The sequence below is a fragment of the Populus euphratica genome, unplaced genomic scaffold (assembly GCF_000495115.2).
Source record: "Populus euphratica unplaced genomic scaffold, PopEup_1.0 scaffold429.1, whole genome shotgun sequence".
Taxonomy (NCBI): domain Eukaryota; kingdom Viridiplantae; phylum Streptophyta; class Magnoliopsida; order Malpighiales; family Salicaceae; genus Populus; species Populus euphratica.
Window position 1 is genome coordinate 161,571 of NW_011500313.1, and position 21,067 is coordinate 182,637.

At 30.8% G+C, this 21,067-nt stretch overlaps 1 pseudogene; it reads right to left on the reverse strand.

Moving 5' to 3' along the window:
- Nucleotides 1–4,156: 4,156 nt before the first annotated feature.
- LOC105113534 (putative disease resistance protein RGA4) lies at nt 4,157–6,544 on the reverse strand (annotated as a pseudogene).
- Nucleotides 6,545–21,067: the final 14,523 nt, after the last annotated feature.

The window sequence follows — 21,067 nt, forward strand, 5'->3', positions numbered from 1 at the left end:
AAATTCTAAAAAAATTGGTAACAAGAACACTTAGAATGTGTTTGATGGGGATAATTATTATAAATATTGTTTAGAGAAAAAAATTGGGGAGGGCAATCTTTAAGGTGGTTAAAATTTAACCTTTGAAAGGTGTAAATAAGGGTTGAGGGAGGGATCAGGGGATTTTAACCTTTGAAAGGAAGGAGGGGTAGGAGATTTTTAAGGAATTGTTTTTGTCTTTTATGTTTTTTTCCTCTCATTCACAAACTAATAAACATATTTTAGTTAAAGAATATTAAATGATAAATAATTTAAAATTCTACAAACATCACATTCATTATAATTAAAACAATTCTAAAACAAGTTGGGGAATTTGCTATGCAAATTTTTACTATAATTTTCCTTAGAAAATATCATGAATTGAAATATCTTCATTTATTTTTTTCCACTCTTACAAGATCAAATAGATTAAAAGAAAGGGGTACAAGGTGAAAAAAGTTGAGGAAATAAGTGGCTATTTCAAACTTTAGGTGAAATAGTTAATGTAGTCCTTATTCTTTTCAAATTATAAATATTGTCTCTTTAATTTCCAAAATTTTACAACAAATTTAATTTTAATTCAAAACTTTATTTATTTTATTTTTAAGTTGGTTTGAGAAAGAAAAGAGAGAGTTATTGAATCTCAATAATAATAAAAAAATATTAATACTAATTTCAATCACTAAAATAGTTGGATCTCAACAATAAATAAAAAAATCAGTCTTGAGCAGCATTCTGGGGGACATGTTGCCAACATGAAGCCGACTAAATTTCAGTAAATGGGCTATGAACCAGCTCCAATTTGAATGTTATATATCCTTCTATTCTCTCACTTTTATCTCTATTGCCTCCTCCTGCTAGCTGTTTTGGATAAGCAATGATTGATAATATCAATTCTAATGATAAATTACCCTCATGTACTAAAAAAAACTTGGGTAACTTAATGAAGCATTTTTTTTTAATTTTTTTAAATTTCATATTTTTTTTCTCAATTGCATTCTCATTTTTTTCATTAATTATTAATCACAAGGATAATTTTTTCTTAATTGCATTTTCATTATAAATTATCATGATTATAAATTATCCTCATGAGTTGTTTTTAAATTGATTAAGTCAACTGGATAACAATACGATAGTTTTCACAAGGTATTGATTATAAATTATCCTCATGAGTTGTTTGTTTTTAAATTGACTAAGTCAACTGGATAACAATATGATAGTTTTCACAAGGTTTAACCTTAAATTTTGGTTAGATAAGTTGGATTTAGATTTTTTTTCTGTCAATCTCATCATTTATTCTCAATTGTTTTTACCAATTAATCAGGTTATATTTAGACTAACAAAGTTGATTGAACTACATTAAGACAACTCCCATATAGTTTCATTTTAAACCTAAATTATGTGTAAAGTTGAGTTGAGAGATTTTTTTTTGTTAAATTTATCATTTTTTTTCTTAATTTTATCTTCATGCATTTTTTTGGTTGATTAGGTTGATTTTAAACTTGTTAAATCAATTGAATTATGTCAGAAATAACTCCAAACAATTTAATTTTAAACTCAAATTAAATAAAAAATTAAATCAGGAGGTTTCAAGATTATCATTTTCTTCTTATATTCTTTGTTCCTTTGGCTTTTTTTATTTGATTTTTTTTTTCAATTTGTTTCTTTGCATTTCTATTTATTTAGGATTAAGCTTGAAAATATTTTGATGCTTTGTTCAGCAAATTTAAATAAAATTTTATTGATTAAAAATAATTAAAGTTATAAGGATTAAATTTGAACAAAAAAAAAATATTTAACCCCTTTTTCTTTAAAGAATCAAGGACTAAATTTCATGAATGAGAGAATGATCAATCCTTTTATTTCGTCACTCAATTTAGAAAAAAAAATTAATGTTTTTATATTAAATTTATATGAGATTGGGCTGAATAGTGTTTTTTAATTACCTGAGGATTTTGTGATGGTGAGAAAAAGATTTTGATCCACGTTTAATTTTTAATTTTAAAATAAAATTTAATTTTATTAATCTAGAATAATTATAATAGGAGGGAAGCACAAATAAATACTGATAATAAGGATTAAATATATGAAACATAATTTAATATAACCAAACCTTTTATAATAGAAAGCCTGATGGTTATTACTCGTGGCATGCAGCCCAGCCCATGAAGTGGAGGCAAACAGCAATCACTTTGTGCATCAAGGTTTATGCAAGAATTGAAGCAGAGCGTGAGCAGTCATACACTGTGCGATGATGCAAGAATGGCCGAATTGAAGAACAGTTCCTTGTCTAAAGGTTTTGAAATATTGAAGCATGTCCAGCTTTAATGGATATTGGCTAACATAATTTCTTTCTAGAGTGTTTTTTATGCATGTTTGACGCTAGACGCAGTGTGTGTTTGATGTTACGATGAAAAATGTTTTTAAAAATATTAAAATAATTGTCTAAAGGTTTTGAAATATTCAAGCATGTTCAGCTTTTATGGATATTGACCAACAGAATTTCTTTCCAGAGTGTTTTTTATGCGTGCTTGACGTTAGACCTGGTTTGTGTTTAATATTATGATAAAAAAAGTTTTTAAAATATTTTTTGGAATTTTTAGACCTGGTTCACCCGTTTTTCTCCATTTTCACCATTTCTAGGCTAAAGACACTCAATCTCATGACAGCCATGGACATGACAATTTCTTTTCTTTATTTTTGGGAACGTAAAAGGTTTTTCAGTGATTTTGTTCATGCTTTTGATTGCTTTATGGTTCTTTAATAATAATTTATAGTCTTATTGATATTGAATTCAAAGTTGGCTATAAACATTGATTACGAGGATAAATACGATGATTAACTTTTTTTAATTTAGATTTTGAAACCAATATTATAAAAATGCACCGTGTTTGAAATGTATCTTCAAGTCTTTCAAAGAAAAAAAAAACCTCAATTAAAGAGTAAATGAAAAGGAATGAGATTTGTTTATTAATTACCTTTCCTTTTGTAGCAATGAAAATTGATGATAGGTTGAAATTAAAAAAAAAAAAAAACGAAGAAGAAAAAGAAGCCATGTAGATGATGATGAAAGGTTTACAGGAGAACATTAAAATTAAAATAGGATTATAGCCATCTAATGAAATCATGATTCCAGTGATTTTATTAATAAAGCTGCTAGATTATCATTAAGTTGATGGTAATCAAGCAAAAAAGAATACAAGTATTTATATACAGTAGATAAAAATAAGCTAGAAAAAGAAGGAAACAACCTAGACATTTACATAATTAAGATTACCATTCATTGTCTTCAACCATGATACTAAGCAATGAAGAATCAACTCAAAACTATATTTCAATCTAGCATCTCATTATCAAAATTCAATTTATATTCTTAAATTGTGAAAATTCATAAAAAGCAAATCATAGATCAACGTTGAGATCGAGATAGAAAGTTGAGCATTCCAAATTTTAAAATACTTCTATATGAATTGTGAAAATAGAAAAAAAATTATATTATTACAAAAGTAACTATGGAGAATATATAAAGCAAGTAGCTCCTCTATATATAAGAGATAATTTCAATGGTAACTTATTTTCCATATCAATGGAATCGACGGTTAAATATTAGCCTTTAAAAATCAGTTTTAATTGCAATATTTTGTCGGAATTGGAAATTACAGAAAGAAAAATTAAATCGGAAACTGCCGCTGATTTTTTATAGCTATTTAATGTCACTTGATATACCATTAAATAAATCTTTCAACCAAAGAAGCTAATGCTAATGTAATTCCAACCTGAAACAGAGTGCAATGGATCTGGGTTTGTAAGCTGTTTCTTGGTAGGTTGGGCTTGGTGCTGAAGAGACTGACAGGGTCCTGACTAATGAAGCTTGGAGATTGGATTTCTGTAATTGTATAGAGCTTCTACCCAACAAACAAATTGGAGTCAAAATCATACATTCTCAGTCATATTACTGTAGTACTTCTTTAATTATTTGACTTTTTTTTTTATCCTATTTAGAGATACTAATGCTAATTAGATTATATATTCGCTATATAGCTTTTCAATGAAGATTCTTTTCTGATTAGGATTTCGATGTAAAAATGGTATAAATAGGAATGTTTAACTTACGTTTTATAATTATTAATATTCAAAATTTATCAAATCATAGTGTTGTCTGCTGGAGCTCACTAATTCGATCAAATAATTAACACTTGAACATACAGAGGACATTTCTTTTGTTTGTTCTTCTTTCCTTTCAACAAGGGCAAATATTGTTTTTCTTGTAAAAAATTATTGAAAGTGAAGTTGCAAGAGGAAGTAATGACAGAGTGCTCTAGTTATTCATGAAATATATGTTACACTAGCTGAAAACAAGGTACTGAATTCTCTGAAGAACAAACGCACTAACTGGAACCCTTTGACTTGCAACAAATCCAAGCAACATTCAATAGAAAAATGTACCTTATTTTGTATTTTACAAATACAAGTAAATGTAAGAGCAGAGTACCCCCTTGCGCGACGGATTCTTGGTGCTTTGGATAAAGAACATCCTTTCAATGGTTTCGGACCTGAAATGTTTCAAGAGAACTTAAGATTTATTGATTATTCAATGATTAAGTGTGTTCTGGAATATAAAATTTACACGAATTAAGACCTGGAAGAGGTGTGCCTATGAAGTTGAAGTGCTGCTAGCAGAGTCACGTGTTGATGATCCAACATAAATATACGGCGTGTGAGATATTTTTTCCCAATCCACCCCGTTCCCTATCTGACATCGTTTTTCGGGTTCAGGACAACCTCTGATGGACAAATGCTGGAGTGCGCGGAGTCGTTGGAGACCTTCTGGCAAAGACTTGATGTTTTGGCAATCTGAGATTGTCAAAGATCGAAGTGAAACGAGGTTCTCCACCCACGCTGGTAATTCCATGACTTCTGGACAGTCGTGAATTTCCAGGTTTTGCAATGTTGTAATAAATTGTAGTCCCTCAGGGAGAGATGCCAGCCCTGTGCAGCTTAAAATGCTTAGACTTTTAAGTGCAGAGAGATGTTGCAAGCCATTTGACAAAGACACCAGATTTGAACAATACATAATAGTTAGGCGTTCCAGGGCTGTGGCATGTTGCATCCGACTCGTCAGGGAAGCTAAGCTGTGACAATTCTCAAAGGAGAGTGATCGCAGCGAACTCAATCCTTATAGGCTTTCCTCTGGCAGGGAGACTAAATTAGGAAACTCGATAATCTCCAAGGACTCCAGAGAAGTCAGATTTGTCAAACCATATGTCAAAGACTGTAGCTCCTGAAACCAGCCTATTTTTAGAAACTTCAAGTTCTGGAGTTGTCCAACATTTGCAGGCATTGAACGAAGTTTGGGACAGGAGGAAATTGTCAAAGACAAGAGAAGCAAGCTGTTTTCTATGAGTGCTTTTGGTATATAGAGTAACTCCGGAAAATTGCCAATAATGAGAGTGGAGATTGATCGTAGCTGTGCTACTGACCGTAGCATCACTGGGTGGCAGTTTCTGATCTCTACATGTTGAAGAGATGGAAACCATGGCATGGTGATCAAAACTGGGCAGTTGATGATAGTTAATTTGTTCAAGCAAGTGAATGCTTCCACCGGATTGGTGCTCCAGGTTTCCAACTTATGAAAATCTTTGAGAGAGAACTCGGTCAATGATGAAAAAGCTCTCATGCCACCAAAGAACTCATTGCCGATGTTCACTACAGAATCCAATCCTTGGATACGGAGAACTTTCAGCAGCGGCAATTCCCCAAGCGTGGGGAGGCTTTTACAATTTGTGCAGTTGGCTAACTCAAGTTGTATCAGATTGCAGAGGGCGGCTGCGTTCATCCAATATGGAAACTCAGTTCCTAGATAGCCATTCACAAACAGCTTCTTTATCCTGGAGTTTGGCTTCAATGTTGAATGAAGTAAAATCATTGCAGTTTCAACACTATGATGTTCTGTTTGGCTTCCTGGTCCCCTCATGTTACCACTCAGCTTATGTTCATCAGCATCTCCCCATGACAATCCCAACGAGTTAAGTTGCATATTTTCCAAACAAGATTTATTTCTAGTCCCAGGAAGATGCCACCGTTTTACATTCTCGAGATGTTTAATTTTCAGTTCACCTCGCAGATTTTGTAGCTCTGGTAACTGAAATATCCCATCCTCCCTTGTTTTGCCAGCTATAAATATAGGCAAGCTCTGAATATTTCTCAATCTCCCAATAAAACCTGGCAAGCGAGCAAGTCTTACACAATTTTTTATCTTCAGATGTCTCAGGCTGGTCATTATACTCGTCCTTTTGGGTAACTTTTGAAGGTTATAGCAACTTGATAAATCTAGTGTCTGCAATTGAAGGTTACAAATAGATGCTGGTAATTTTTCAATTGGAGTGTTGGAGAGATCAAGATATCTCAGGTATTTCAAGTCACCAAAGGATTTGTGCAAATTTTTTATGCCAAACCCACTCAAATTCAGAATTCTGAGGTGTTTGAAGCTTGAAATTAAATTCTTGATGGCTTTCTCCGATGCATGAAAAATGATAGATTATGGATTGATCTATGATGTTTTGAAATGTATCAATTGGATCTCTTAATTAATAAATTTTAATTTTACCCCTTGGATTAATTTTAATTAAATCAAAGTTTAATTAAATCACAAATATAATTCTTTAATTAAATCCCTGATTTTATTAATTAAACTAATTCAAAATTTAATTAAATTTTCAAAAGCTTTTAAATTTAATAATTTCATCTTTAAACTTTAAATTTTATATTATCAACCTATTTATTACTTGTTCAAAAATTAGGTTAGGATAGTTTCCAATTCTGTTTCATTTTCGAATCCCTCGTCTTTGTTAAAAAAAAAAAGGTACAGAAAGAGGACAATTCGGAACGATGATACACATGCTCAACAAAGCAAAAACAAACAGCTGAATAAGCTCGATAAGCCCTAAATTTTTTATCTCGGAAACAGTATATAAGGCACTCACCATGCACCATAATAATTCAGTGCAGTTAGTTTCACTAAAAATAATGGATCCGCTGGAGGTAATGAACAAGGTGCTATCAAAAAGTGATGTGACCAATGATCGACTCGAATTCCCATCCAGGAGTCTAGGAGGGTTCGCCATTTCTGCTTATAGCAGGTCATTCGTTTTTGAAGCATTGGACATTCTAGGCAAGTCATGGAGTCTCAAAATCTCCATTCGTCGAACAAGGTATCGAAAACCTTGGATACATGGTCAGTGGGGGATTTATGCTCGTGAGAAGAAGCTTAGGCAAGGAGATAGAGTGAAGTTAACTATGGCTATGCAAGAGAATGGAGTAAGAAGCTATCAAATTAAAGCTGAAAGAAACATAACAATGGGCATGTGGGTTCCAATTGAAGAGTGGCATGCTAGAAATGGAAATTAATACATCTTTTTAATGTGTGCTGTGTGTCTAGATATTGTGCGGAAGGTAATTGTCCCTTCGAGAATTGTGGCCTCTACCTGCTTTGATGTTCAATCCTTCTTGTTATTTTGGCATGTAATTTGCTTATTACTCTGTATGTTTGCACCATTGTCTTGGATTATAATGTGTGATGACTAGTTCCGTACACCGGGGCTTGTTCTACTTCATGTGTAGCATAGGTATACCAGCATGGTTCCTGTGTCTTTATTTCTCTTTTTTAATTATTATTATTATTCATAAAGAAATGGGCTTGTTAACTTAAGTGAAGAAAGGGCTCGTTAGTGTGAGGGACTTGGACCTGCCAACATTGCTCCACTAATCACTGGTTCCTAATGTGTAGTATTCACTTACCAGTACGTGGCTGGTTCTTGTGCATTAATTTCCGTTTTTCTTTTAAATAAAAAAGGGAATTCTAGTGTGAGGTTTTTGGCTTGTAATTCTAACTTTGTGGGTTAAATAAAATAATTTTGGTGTTTTTAATTTTTAATTTTTTTTATAAACAACGGAAGATTATTATTAATTATAAGAGAAGCTCTAATAGATCAAGAAACTATGCAAAACTCGGAGATAATCCTTCCAAATTAAACCAAAAATGGACGGAAATGAATAGATTCCAAGGATAAGAAATCGAGGAGGACCCAAACTAGAAGAAACCTCGAAGGATGCACTCAGAAAGAAATCAAATACAGATCCCAGAGTCTGCTTTTTTCTTCTATTTCTATTTCTCATGCTCAAATTCAAATAGTTATGATCACCAGATTCGTGTTTATGTATATATAATATCATTAACACTTTAGTTTATAATATAATCGACTATGACAAAAAAAAAATATATATATATATATATACACACATTAACACTTCTTGATTTATGCGAATCATTGATATGATATTTATTAAAACATATATTTTGTTTTGTTAAAGATAAAATAATATTTTTATTTTTATTTATATGTAATTTCTTTATATTTAATGTTTTTTGGAATAAAATGATCATACGTACAATATAAATAAAACCCTAATCTTCTCATCTGAAAAATACTTAAGAGAGTTATGCTGCTTTTAATAAATAATTGAGAAACAAACAATATAAAAATTATTATTTAATTAATAATTCTTGGTTTGCTCTTTTTCTTCTTCTCTCTATAGTTTTCTATGTTCTATCTTTCCATAAAAATCCAACAAAAGTAGTTAGATTTTATACCAAGCGAATCTTTATTCCTCGCGCCCCCGCGTCGCGCTAAAGTCCAACTATTTTTTTGGCTTTAGCGCCCCGGGGTGGGGGGCCTGGTATTTGGTAAACAAACGCTACCGTTTAGCGTCGACGTCGCGCTAAAGCCACTGTTTATTCCTCAATCTTTTCGCAGGACCATCTCTTTTCTCTCTCTGTGTTGGTTTTTTACTGCACACTCTCTTTTCATTAAAAGCCAAGAATAGTTAGATTTTATACCCGCGTATCTTCAACCACAGACCAAGAAATCAAACTAAACTCGGAGAAAATAAGGGAAACGCGAACAAGAATTAGCAGCCGCCAAAACCGACATGGGACGGCAATACACTCCACATCTGTGAAAACAAAGGAGGACCCAAATTATAAGAATCATTGAAGACGAACTTGCCAAGAAAACTAATTGGTACTCCATCCTCTTTTATCTCCTATTATAGGTAGATATTGTTAGGACATCTTGCAGAATTAGATGTGTTGGTGTAAAAAATGGACATCTCAAAATCACCTCTGCCTCCCTGGCTTAACTAGATGTTTTAAAGTGTTTGTCTTTACAGCAGACCCCATTTTAAGACATGTTTTGAAAAGAAAAAACTTTGATTAACCCATCGACTTGTCGCCTTAATGATTGACCTACTCATTAAACGGGTATTATAACAAGTATGATTAATACAGGTATTTTGCCTGGTATTTTGTTGTCTGCTATTTCTTTTGATCTCTGCATGCTGTGAAAAAACATAAATCTTCGTTCCTTTGACAAAAACAAGTGTAGGAAGCTCTTTTTGGCCACGGCACAGTATTTCTAGTGTGTGAGAAACACATTCTGTTGCAACAAGATAGGCCTGGTACAAGTGATAAACACTGTGGACTCCAATGCTCAGCTAAGACAGCGGGCTGATTCTATCTATTGTTAATTAATTATACTGATTTTTTAGATAATTTTTTCATAAGAGTGACGCAAGTTCGGTACTTACTGTTGTCTAACAAAAGGTAAAATCATCCTTAATGTAAGATTATTGTTAAAAGCAGACGTGCATTAACAAAAAATAAAGCATGTATGGAAAACATGGTACGGCCACTACTCTTTTGCTTTATGGTAAATTTTTTAGGAGTCCTTGGGTGGCCTGACATTGTTGACTCTATTATTTCTATAAGATTTTATCTCAATTTTACATGATCTATTTAAAGAGTTGTAACTCGTTAAAAAAGCAAACAATTACAAAGGGAAAATTTAGTAATATAAATCCAATAAGATTTCTTGGGTTTGGAATCGTTTTCGGATAAAACCAATAAGATTTCTTGGGTTTGGAATCGTTTTTGGATAAAACCAAAAATTATTTTTTTTTTAAAATAAACTTTTTAAAAAATAAATTTCTGAAAAGTTAATTATTTTTTTATATAAAATTAAATTTTTTAAAAAATAAATTTATGAAAAGTTAATTATTTTTTTATGATGAGATGAGAGTACTTGTGTGGTGTCGCTTTATAGCAATCAAAAGTTTGAGAATCAAATTTGATATAATTAATAAATAATAATATTTTTAAATTTTTCATAACTTTCAAAAAGTGTTTTTCATCTAAATTTTTTAGGAAAATACTTTCATGAAAATAAAACTAAATTTTTCTTTACTGGAAAGTATTTTTTGTTAACTAATTTTTTTAACAACTAACAAATAAAAAAAATTTAAAAATAATTTTAAAAATTACTTTTTAAAAAACAAATACAACCAAAATTCAGTCCTTTTCTTTTATTTCTTTTCTACAATGTTTGGCAGCGTCACCATTCTATGCTATTTGTGTTTAAACCATCGTTTAGTTCCTGTAAGCTTTAATGACTTGAAAGTGGTCGCATCAATTCTGAGATTGCTTGCTCTATGTAATTTCATGAGTAGATCACAGGCCATAGTCTTCAGGGATTAATCTTCACATTTCCAACATTCATTCTGAACCAGTACAAATGGTTTCAAAGAACTTAGATGCTGGATTTCCTGAAATCCCATAACTCTTATTGGACATTGCACTAAAAATAATATACCATATATATATATATATATATATATATATATATTATCTAGTTGTTTCCAGACTTCTTTGCATGTGAACAATAAATATATCAACAGAAAGAATAATGTTTGACTGTTCTTGAATAAGAAACAAAGTTGAAGTACTGAACCTTGCTCGATCCGCCGTATCGTCTTCTAAGATTCTTAATTAGCCGACAATAGGTATTAGGACGATGGCTAACCAACAATTAACATTAGATTAAATCTTTTTTTTTTTATTAACGTGGGTGTCCGGGCTAGCTTACGCGCACCACGACTAATTCCACAGTCCACTGAATATCCTGCAAGCCTAGGAAACAGGTAAGACACCGCGGGGGTGACAGGCGTACCACACAGAGAGAAGCCAGCAAATATAAGAAGAAAACCACTCGTCAGCCCCACTGCCACTAGAACTCAAACCGAAGTTTCAAAAAAGACGAGCAGCAATTAACATTAGATTAAATCTTGATCGTTGACCTTGTTGTTCCTTAATTTTTGGTTCGTTTTTTGATAAAATATTTAAAAAAAATTTAAAAAATATTTAATTTTTTTTAAAAAAATATATTTTAAATATATTTATATTGTTTTTAATATTGTCAAAGCTATTTAAAAAAATTCAAAAATCTTTTGAATTCGTTTTAGTTTTACTTTTCACGAGTTATTTTTTAAAATTATTAATGTTTTTTATTGAGTCGATATTTGTTATTACTTGTTTTTTTTAAATATAAAAAAAATAAAAAAACCAATTGTAAGACCCATTTTTATACGTCCACAACTTACACAAAAAACAAGAGAATAATTTTACACATTTGAAAGGCAACATAAAAAAGCCCTAACCTAAATCCATCACTACCCAACCAGCCGCCCCCCACCCATCGGGCAGCCTGTTCCTCTTCTTCCCTCTCAGCCGTCCCCTCAACTCTCACCGAAGTAGCGGATCCCTTTCTCCAGCCGAAACCAGAGAAGCCAAGGCAACACTCCCCGTTCATTGGTCTTCCTCTCGGCCAAAAACAAACCAAAATCGGCTGTTTTCCCCACATCCTTTTCCCTTTCGCTGCACCCCTCAACTCTCACTCGCAGCAGCTCCTCCCTCATCACCGTTCCCGCCATTTTCCTCTCATCGTCAAGTCCCCAGCAAACAAAACTGCCAACGCCCCCAGCCTTTTCCCTTTGGCTTCTTCTTCCCCTTCAACCAAACGATCTTCCCTCCTCACTCTCCTCTCAACGCCGTCCTCACCGGAGATCTAGCGGCCGACAGGTCTCCTTCTTCAACCGGCCTTCAACAGTGACCACAGACCAGCCTCTAACAGCACCCACAGCCACAGCCCCTCACCAGAATCTCTCTCACTCGGCCAGGAGCGCACCAGGCCGTCTCCCCTCAGCCACGGCCTCCATCTCCACCAGCCGCCGCCAAACATTTCCTCCTCCTTACCGCCAGCTACCTGAAGCAGAGGAGAAGACGGCGAAGCCCAAAGAATAGATCTGAGAAAGAAGAAAGTGAAGCAGATTAGAATGGAAAGCAGAGGAAAACAGATCTAAAAGATAAGAAGAAAGTGAAGCAGATTAGAATGGAAAACAGATCTAAAAGATGACTAAAACAGACTGCTTGGGCGTTTTCTTTTGGTTGCAGGTGACGGGGGGCTGTCACCGCCGGCAGGAAAAGGAAGAAGGGAGGAAGCCGTTTCAGATCCCTTCACTGCTTGGATTTTCTCCAGAGGTCTGCCTGATACTGTTCTGAATTGTTTTGGGCTATTTATAAATTTCAAATTATTTGATGTAATTTTTGTGTATTTTTAAATTTTTATAATATGCAGTGTGGATGTAAAAAAAAAGAAAAAATACAGTGAAAGTGAATGTTTTTTTATGATAAAATCGTAAAGAAAAATAGAATTTAATATTTTAATTTGTTTATAGGGAATTACATGCACCATGTAAATTTTTAATATATGATGAAATGATAAAATTTTAAATCTTTTTTAACATATCAAAATCATAAGACACAGCTTATTTTAAGTAAGGGTTGTTAAAGATGTTAATATTTTTTTTAATTATAACTAGTTTTTCTAATTATATCTAGTTTTTAACTGTGAATCTTTGATAATACATCTAAATTTTTCAGTAACTTTTAATTAAATATTAGGGTTCGACTTCCAACCGAACCATTCAAACAAAAGTGAAAAATCGCTAAACAAACACCACAGCGGGTGGCGTGCGACAGACCTTATGGATTTCATATTTACAAGAAACGTATCAATCAATATTATCATTGACCTAATGGATGCTCATAAGAATTAAGTACCAATCAACATTTTTACTCATCACATCATTGATGGCTAAAGTTTGAGCTGAAAAACAAGGTATATAGCTTTGTAACATGAATCTTATAGTATTGAATTTCGTATTTGAGTCTGGATTATACCAAAAGGCTCAAGACTTATGGCGGGTGATGGTATGTTCTCCATTTTATATGTTACTCTTATATTATTCAGTCATTCAAGTTGTGATGGATTAAATCTTACTAAGAAGCCAACAATTGGCAAGATAAAATTAACTGGAAAGAAACTAGATTTAGCAGCAGACAATCTGTTTTTTTTAACCCAAAATATATATAAGAAATTGCACGGGAACTGAAATGCATCAATACATACAGGACCCCGTTTTTTAAAATACATATAATAATAATAATAATTAGAAGTAAAGATACAAGAATCATCCCTGTTCCAGATGTCTACAGAGGCAGTAGAACAAGCCTGGCAAGAGATGGAGGAACTGGTAACAACCCCAACAGGCACAAGCACATAGCACCTATCTAAGCATAATACAATACAATAAAATAATATACAACAAGGACAGAGCACCAAGGCAGACTGCAGGCAACAAATTCATAGGGACAATAGTTCTTACGACTAGCTAGGACTTACCTTCTTCAAGACAGACACATATTCTATTTTGACTTGACTCATTACACAACCAGAGTGAACTGCGGACACCTCCAAAAGATAGTTTCTCCTTGCCTGTCACACTTAGCATGAGCCCAGCCTCATGCTTCGATTGATGGAGAGCTATTACTGCTGATCATCAATTGAATACCAGAAACCGAAATGCTTTCTTTCAGCTCTGATACGATAAATTCTTTCGCCATTCTCTTCCTCGTGCATTGTCAAGATACTTTATCTCCTTTCTTGAGCCCCTTCTGATGAACATGGTCATCCCATTCGCCCTTTAGCCAAGAACATAGTCATCCCATTCGCCCTTTAGCCAAGGTTTCGCATACTTACCTTCATTGCTGATGGAGACCTTAAGACTCCATTGCTGTTCGTTCATGTCAAATGCCACAAATTCGACCGAGTTCTGACCATCTGACATGGGGAAGGCTGAGAGACTCCTAGCCGGAAATTCGAGTCGCTTATTTTTTGCGTCGCTCTCGGAGAGTATTTTGTTCATCACCTCCATTTTTTGTTACAATCAAACGGGTTAAGCAAATGGTTTGAAGGATTATAGTTCAGATCTGTAACAGTTTTTTTTCAGGTATTTTTTTTCCTTTATTATTTTCTTTATGTTTTTATCTTCTTCTTTGTTTGGATCTGTAAAAATTATGGCATAAATCCTTTGATATTTTTGATAAATTTGCTGCTTGTCATATTTTTTCCATAACATTTCCATAACACAATTTTCTTCTTCATCTTACTCGTCACATTCAACTAGTTAAAACTAACCAAATTCATCAAGCAAGCCACATAAAACACATTTTTTCCATAACAGTTTTCTTCTTCATCTTACTCGTCATATTCAACTAGTTAAAACTAACCAAATTCATCAATGTCTCTCTTGTTGAGATTTTGGATTTTAGACCTTTGGAAAGTGTTGTATTTATAGATTTCATACAGTGTCTATTTTAATTAGCTTCTAATATCTGATAATATTTGTTCTTAAATTTAATAAGAAATTGAAGACTTCTTTACCTAAAGCATTTTAAATTTAATTATTTTTGCAACTTGTAAATTAACTCATTAGATAAAATATGTAAGTAAAAACACAACGTTGATAAGAGTGATTTAGAAAGAAATTGGTTGTAAATTTGATTAAAATCATTTTAAATTATAGTTTTAAAATCCAGCTTGGTCTAATGGATCAATCCAGGACCCAACCAACCTGAAGCTAGAACCAAGCCAAGTTAAAAAAACAGGGGAAGGAAAAATTAGGTGTGACTCAGCGGGTTAACTTGGCGACTTGGTTTACTGGATAAGACCCAGTCAAAAACCTGGTTGCAACCCATTGAATTTTTTTTATTTTTTATTAAAATTATTTCATTTTAATTTTTTTTAAATTGACCTATATAAAACTCAGAACCCGGATCATGGACTTAGTCAACCATCAGACCTGATGTAAAAACTATGTTTTAAATGCTTGAATAGTTGCATATGTTGGTATATGATTAGTATTAGAAAATAATTTAACTTTAAAATCTTATTTAAAAAATTATATTTTTTTTAATTCAGAAGATTTTTTTTATAAAATATCAAAAATTTACTTATTATATGGTTACGAATTCGAAACTCATAAACCTTATTTTTTTTATTTGAGATTAATTAATATAATAAAATAGTAGGATTTTATTTAATTTCTAAGCTAAAAAAAATTATTCTAAAATTTATATTAAAAAATAATATAAATTATATTAAATGAAATAATTTTACTGTCATTTGCAAGCAAGATAACTCTATATGAAATTAAGAAAATGATATATCCTAAAGAAAAGGCCGCGCGAGTTTGGTCGTTTATTTGAGTAGTCGAAAAGTAAATGGAAAGATTTAATGTTTCATCTTCTCGGACACTGGGTAGAGCTGACGTTTGCTTACCAAAAGTGAACGAACATAGACCAATAATTAAAAGGAGTTGGAAGTGGTTTGGTAATAATCTTTCTTGGAGTCGTAAAGTTTGACAAGGATAACCTGAAATCAATGTCGTCGCCAAAAAGAATGTTATTTGTTGGCCGCCTTATCAAACACTAATCTATCTCTTGTCTTTTCTTTTTTAGGAGCCAAAAGTGCAGCCGATTTATCACGTACGGACATGAGATTTAAAGAGATAGAGATAGAAGCGTTATATTGTCATGATAGAGTGATTGTCGCTCGTTTACATCTAACTTTCCTTAATTGTCGCGGGACAAACCGATTATATCCAACCTAAACTAACCGATTGATGTGCACTTCCAAACGTGCTAAATTTTTTAATTATTTTTTAAAATAACTTTTATCACACTCTAAAACATTTTCGAAGTCTATTCAATTAATCTTATAAATAAGGTTTTTATATTACCATTACATAACTATTTTTTTCAAAAAGGCTTAAATTATTAGATAATCTTTAGTAAATGACTTTATATTACTATCTAATAAAAGTTTTTAAAATTTTAAATTTACATAGACCAATATCTTATGCTAATTTTTTTAAATTTAATTAATTGAAAAAATCACACTTACAAAATTCTGTTTGATTAAAAAAAACCTTTGAAATATATTATCTTTCAATTAAGAAATAAAGACCGGGTCTTTATAGCATAAAGTGTAATGGAAGACCTTCTAAGTGTCTAGATAAATATCAATTCTATCTTTCAGTTTGATTAGATTTTGTTCTCAGATTCGAAATAGATATCAGACCATCCCACTCGAAAGTTTGTGAGTTTGTGTAATGTAAGTGCACCATTATATACCTCAAAAAAGATATCATAACTTAATTTTTAATCATTTACTTTTCAAATAAAAATAGAATTTTTTAATAAAAATATGCATTTTCAGTAAATTTAATATATTATAATCATTTTATTATTTATGTCACTTTTATTGATTTTATGTGTTAAATTAAGTTAAAAAAATCATTTAAAATAAAAAATAAATATTAAAACAATAAAACATATATAGTTTGGGAACGAAATTGAACCAATAATTAAGTTTTACATATCAAAAGTCAAGTTTGGAAAATTTAGTTAAATCCAAGAATGATTTGGACTATAATTATTCATTTTCAAGGCGGGAATAATTAGGAATTACCAATGGAATGAGAATTTTAGCGTGTTGACAATTAATATTTTCTTTTAATCATGGCACACAATTATAATGTGCTAGTAATTAATGCTCTTTTTTTATTGTTGACTATTTACTCTTTTACTAATAGAATCATTGACAAAATAAAAAGCCGTCGATAATATTTAGAGGGGTTTTAGAAAAAACAATTGTGAATTGAAAATTTTACTTTGTCTTTACATATGGAATCACCAATGAAAATTTTAAAGATATTAATATTTAATATTCTATCAGGAATTTCTTCAGTAAAACCTAATATAAAAAACCACGAACACAACAGACGAGGTTTCATCTTCTTCATTCTTTTTTTTCATCCTCTCTCTTTTTTTCTCTTCTTCTTCATTTGTTTTTAATTTTTGTTCATGACCCGAGTTGAAAATCAAGCATCATTTTTTCTTCTCATCCTAAGGTATATTGTCATTCTTCATTTTTTTATTTTTTTATTTTCAGCTTTTTTAACAATCCCTTTTCATTTATGTTGTGATGTCGTGGTTGTCAAGGGCGTGTCGCGATGTTGGGGCGACAATTAGGTTTATCGTGCCTCCTGATAAGATGTATGTTGTTGGGGAGGTTTTTGGATTTAATCATAAAATTATGATTAAAGTTTAGGAGTCACCATCTTGTATTATGGTTGCTAGGAACTTATGGTCTGCAAGAATCTAGGCAAGGGATTGGTTATGCAAGGGGAAGATAAGTTATCCCTATTGCATCCTATCTAAGGTAAACTACATTGTTGTTTGATTATTTTTCTATTTCGGGTTTCTATTTCTTGGTCTCATCTAAGGTTCAAGGTAGATCTTTCTTTATAAGAGTCTCTACCTTATCAGGTTTAATCCTAACCATTTTAAAGTCTGAATTTTATCATCACATTTATTTTATACCTTATATCTTTAATAGTTGATGATGTATTCTATTGTGTAATTTTACACCCATAAATATTAAAGTCTACATCTAGATCCTAAAAAAAGACTGGTAAAGTGTTTTTGATTTTTTGATCAAATCCTAATGGATAATCATAAATTGGTTATAATATCTATTTTTTTTAATTTTAAAACATGAGAAATATGCAATTTTCATCTTTTTAAGAAAATATGTTTCAAAGATTTTAGAATTTGGTTGTATGCATAAAAATAGTCGATGAAAATTCTATTGTTTCAATAAATTCAAGTTTCCAACATTCTAGATGGAAATTGCATGTCGAAGCTTGAGTTTCAAGGTTTAAATTTAGTATTAACTGTTTTTTTATTATGTGAATTTGGTTAGTTTATTGAAATTATTAAATTTTTATTTTATAAATTTTTGCTATAAGGGAAAATTTGAACGAAAGAGAGCTAATGATAATATTGTGATGAGGGTTTGAGAGAATTATGATGCAACTAGATAAGATCAAAATTAGGATAATTGTTTTTATTCTAAATATTAAAATTTTATTTTTCATTTACTAACTAATAATTTATTGGTAACATATATGTTGCATGATTTTTTGTACGATGTGCAAAAGAAAAAAAAAACATGTGAGAGTAAGCGACCTTCTAACCTAGAATCACATAATGGTTTGGAAGGATTTTAGGCAGCCATATATCTCAGCGTGTTCATGGTTCTGTTACCACACACACTAACGACTCTGTTTCGTTCGTTTTGCATGCGAAGCGGAAGATAATATATTTTTTAATACTTCTATTTTTTTTTATATAAATATATTTAACTGATAACATTTTTATCTTGCAAGCAACGGTTCTTGGACACAAGTCAACTCCAATAGAACTTTTTGTTCACATGAAAAGTGATGACCACCAAAAAAAGATATAACAGGATATTGATAATCGAGCTCAACACTTAATGATATATTGGTTTTTAACCATTTTTTTATTAAGTTATAATTTTCTTCAATTTGATGAATTTTTTTATTTTATTTTTAGGATACATTTAACAGCCGCTTGAAGGAGAGATATGAGGACGATCCTTTGACCCATTTGGATCTCGATCTAGATTTGTGAATGGACACAACATTGTCCAGTAATCCTGATAGAAATTGGGTGTATGAACTATTTAACACTACAATAAAAAACTTGTGGATAATTTATAGTGTTTCGATCGCTAGATGCTGATAATTGGTTCCATGTACTCACTCCCAAGTTTAAGACGATGTTAGACTAATAAATACATGATCAGACAACTTATCCTAACAAAAAATATGAATGACTCGTTATGAATTACAAATAACTCTGCTAGTGGCGGAGCCACGTAGGTACAAATGGGGGCAAATGGGGGCAATTGCCGCCTTACTTTTTTTAAATATTTTTATATTAAAATATTAATATAATAATTTGGTAAATAGTTCATATAAGAGAGTTGTTAAGAATTGTTAATGCAGCTTCATTCCCTTTTGTTTCTTTTTCGTACCTAACTGTGCAAATTTCTCTTTTGCTTTCCCTACCTCTCTCCAGTATATATGTTCAACTCGTTGCTTGGCTCTCTCTAATATATAAATTTTTCTTCAAGTATAGTTAAGTAATTAACTTTTTTTTTTCTTTCGCTTTATACTTAAGATAAATTTCCTTCATCTTTTTTATTTGTTTTATTTTATTTGTTTAATTAAAAACATTAGGATTTATGATAATTTAAGAGTTTTAATATGAATATGTTTAAAATAAATATTTAAATCTGCTAATTTAATCAATTAAATATTTATTTTTTTATTATAAAAAAATAAATTAATATTTAATGCTAAATCACTATTTTTGGCATCTCTTGCATTAGTAGAGTAGTTTATTTAAATTTAATATTTTCACATAATTTGTTCATAACTAAAATGTCGAGTAGGAAAACATGCTTTTTAAGTATTATTTCTCTTACATAGACGCTATGTATTATTTCTCAATTAAATATCCAGAAATAATTAAGTATAATTTAATCAATATAATTATTATATATCTATAGATATCTAAGTTTTAAAAAGCGGTTCTAAATATAAAAATTCAAAGAGAACAATTATAATATATATTATATTTATTGAAGAATATGTTGATGTACAAACACCGATGAATTATATTTATTGAAGAATATGTTGATGTGCAAACACCGATGAAATTGTATATGATATTTTTTTGGTTATATGATAAATTTCTCGAGGAAAATACTGATTAAATAAAGTAGATAAATTTTTTTGATACACTTTGTCTATTTATAAATTCATTTATAAATTTATTATCGATGAATTTATCAATAAATAAAAAATTACTCATAAAAGTTTTTTTAATGCAATATTTTTATTTATAAGTCTACTAATAAAATACTTATATATTATAAATATAAATATCAACAAAAAAGTTTATCCATAAAACAAAACGATGAAGCTAGCTGCCAAAAAGGCAAGCATCAAGGTCAAAATGTGAAGACCCGCACCCCAACCGCCAAAGCTGTCTAGACTCTTGCATTTCTTCGATCGTTCGCATCTGGCAAAATTCAAGACATAAAGTGCAGATAGCAAGAAACTTTCAGTGATCTTGGAAGAAATTTCATCGGTAAATTCTTTTTGTAGTGAGAAACGGTGGATAAAGTTTTAGACAAAAATATATTTAATACTCTTTAAATAGAATTATATCATGCCATCGGTCATTAGATCTTTAATTCAAATTATTATTAATCATTTATTATGTGACACATGTACATTTAGCTGCACTTCTAAAACTTTTACATATCAAATCATCATTTAGCTGCACTTCTAAAAAGTTTACATATCAAATCATATCATGACACATGTTGTTTGATGATTGACTAAAACTAATTTTAATTAATGAGTGGACTGCTAATTAATTACATGGAATTTATTTCTTAAGATACTATGATATTTGATCAATAGATTAAAAGAATCATGGTATATTGATAGTAGGATTTTGGACCTTTTAAAATAATTGTCTAATTAATTTGTAATTGTTGCTTAAGCCAAATCTTAAATAATTTTTATAATTGTACAAGTTATGTTTATATATTTTTTAAATTCGAAGCTAGAGTTTTATTTATTTAAAGTTTTTTCTACTTAAATTTTTTTGATTATATTAAAAAATAATATAAATTATGGCCTTTAAGATAATCAACAAATGAGATGCTCATGAGTTTTAATTTCTATCAATTTTATTTATTTATTTAATTAAATTAAATAAGTTTAATACAATGTAATTGAGTATATTTAATATTTAAAGATTAAAAAATTTTATTTGATGAGTTAATATTTAAGGATAAAAAACTTTTAT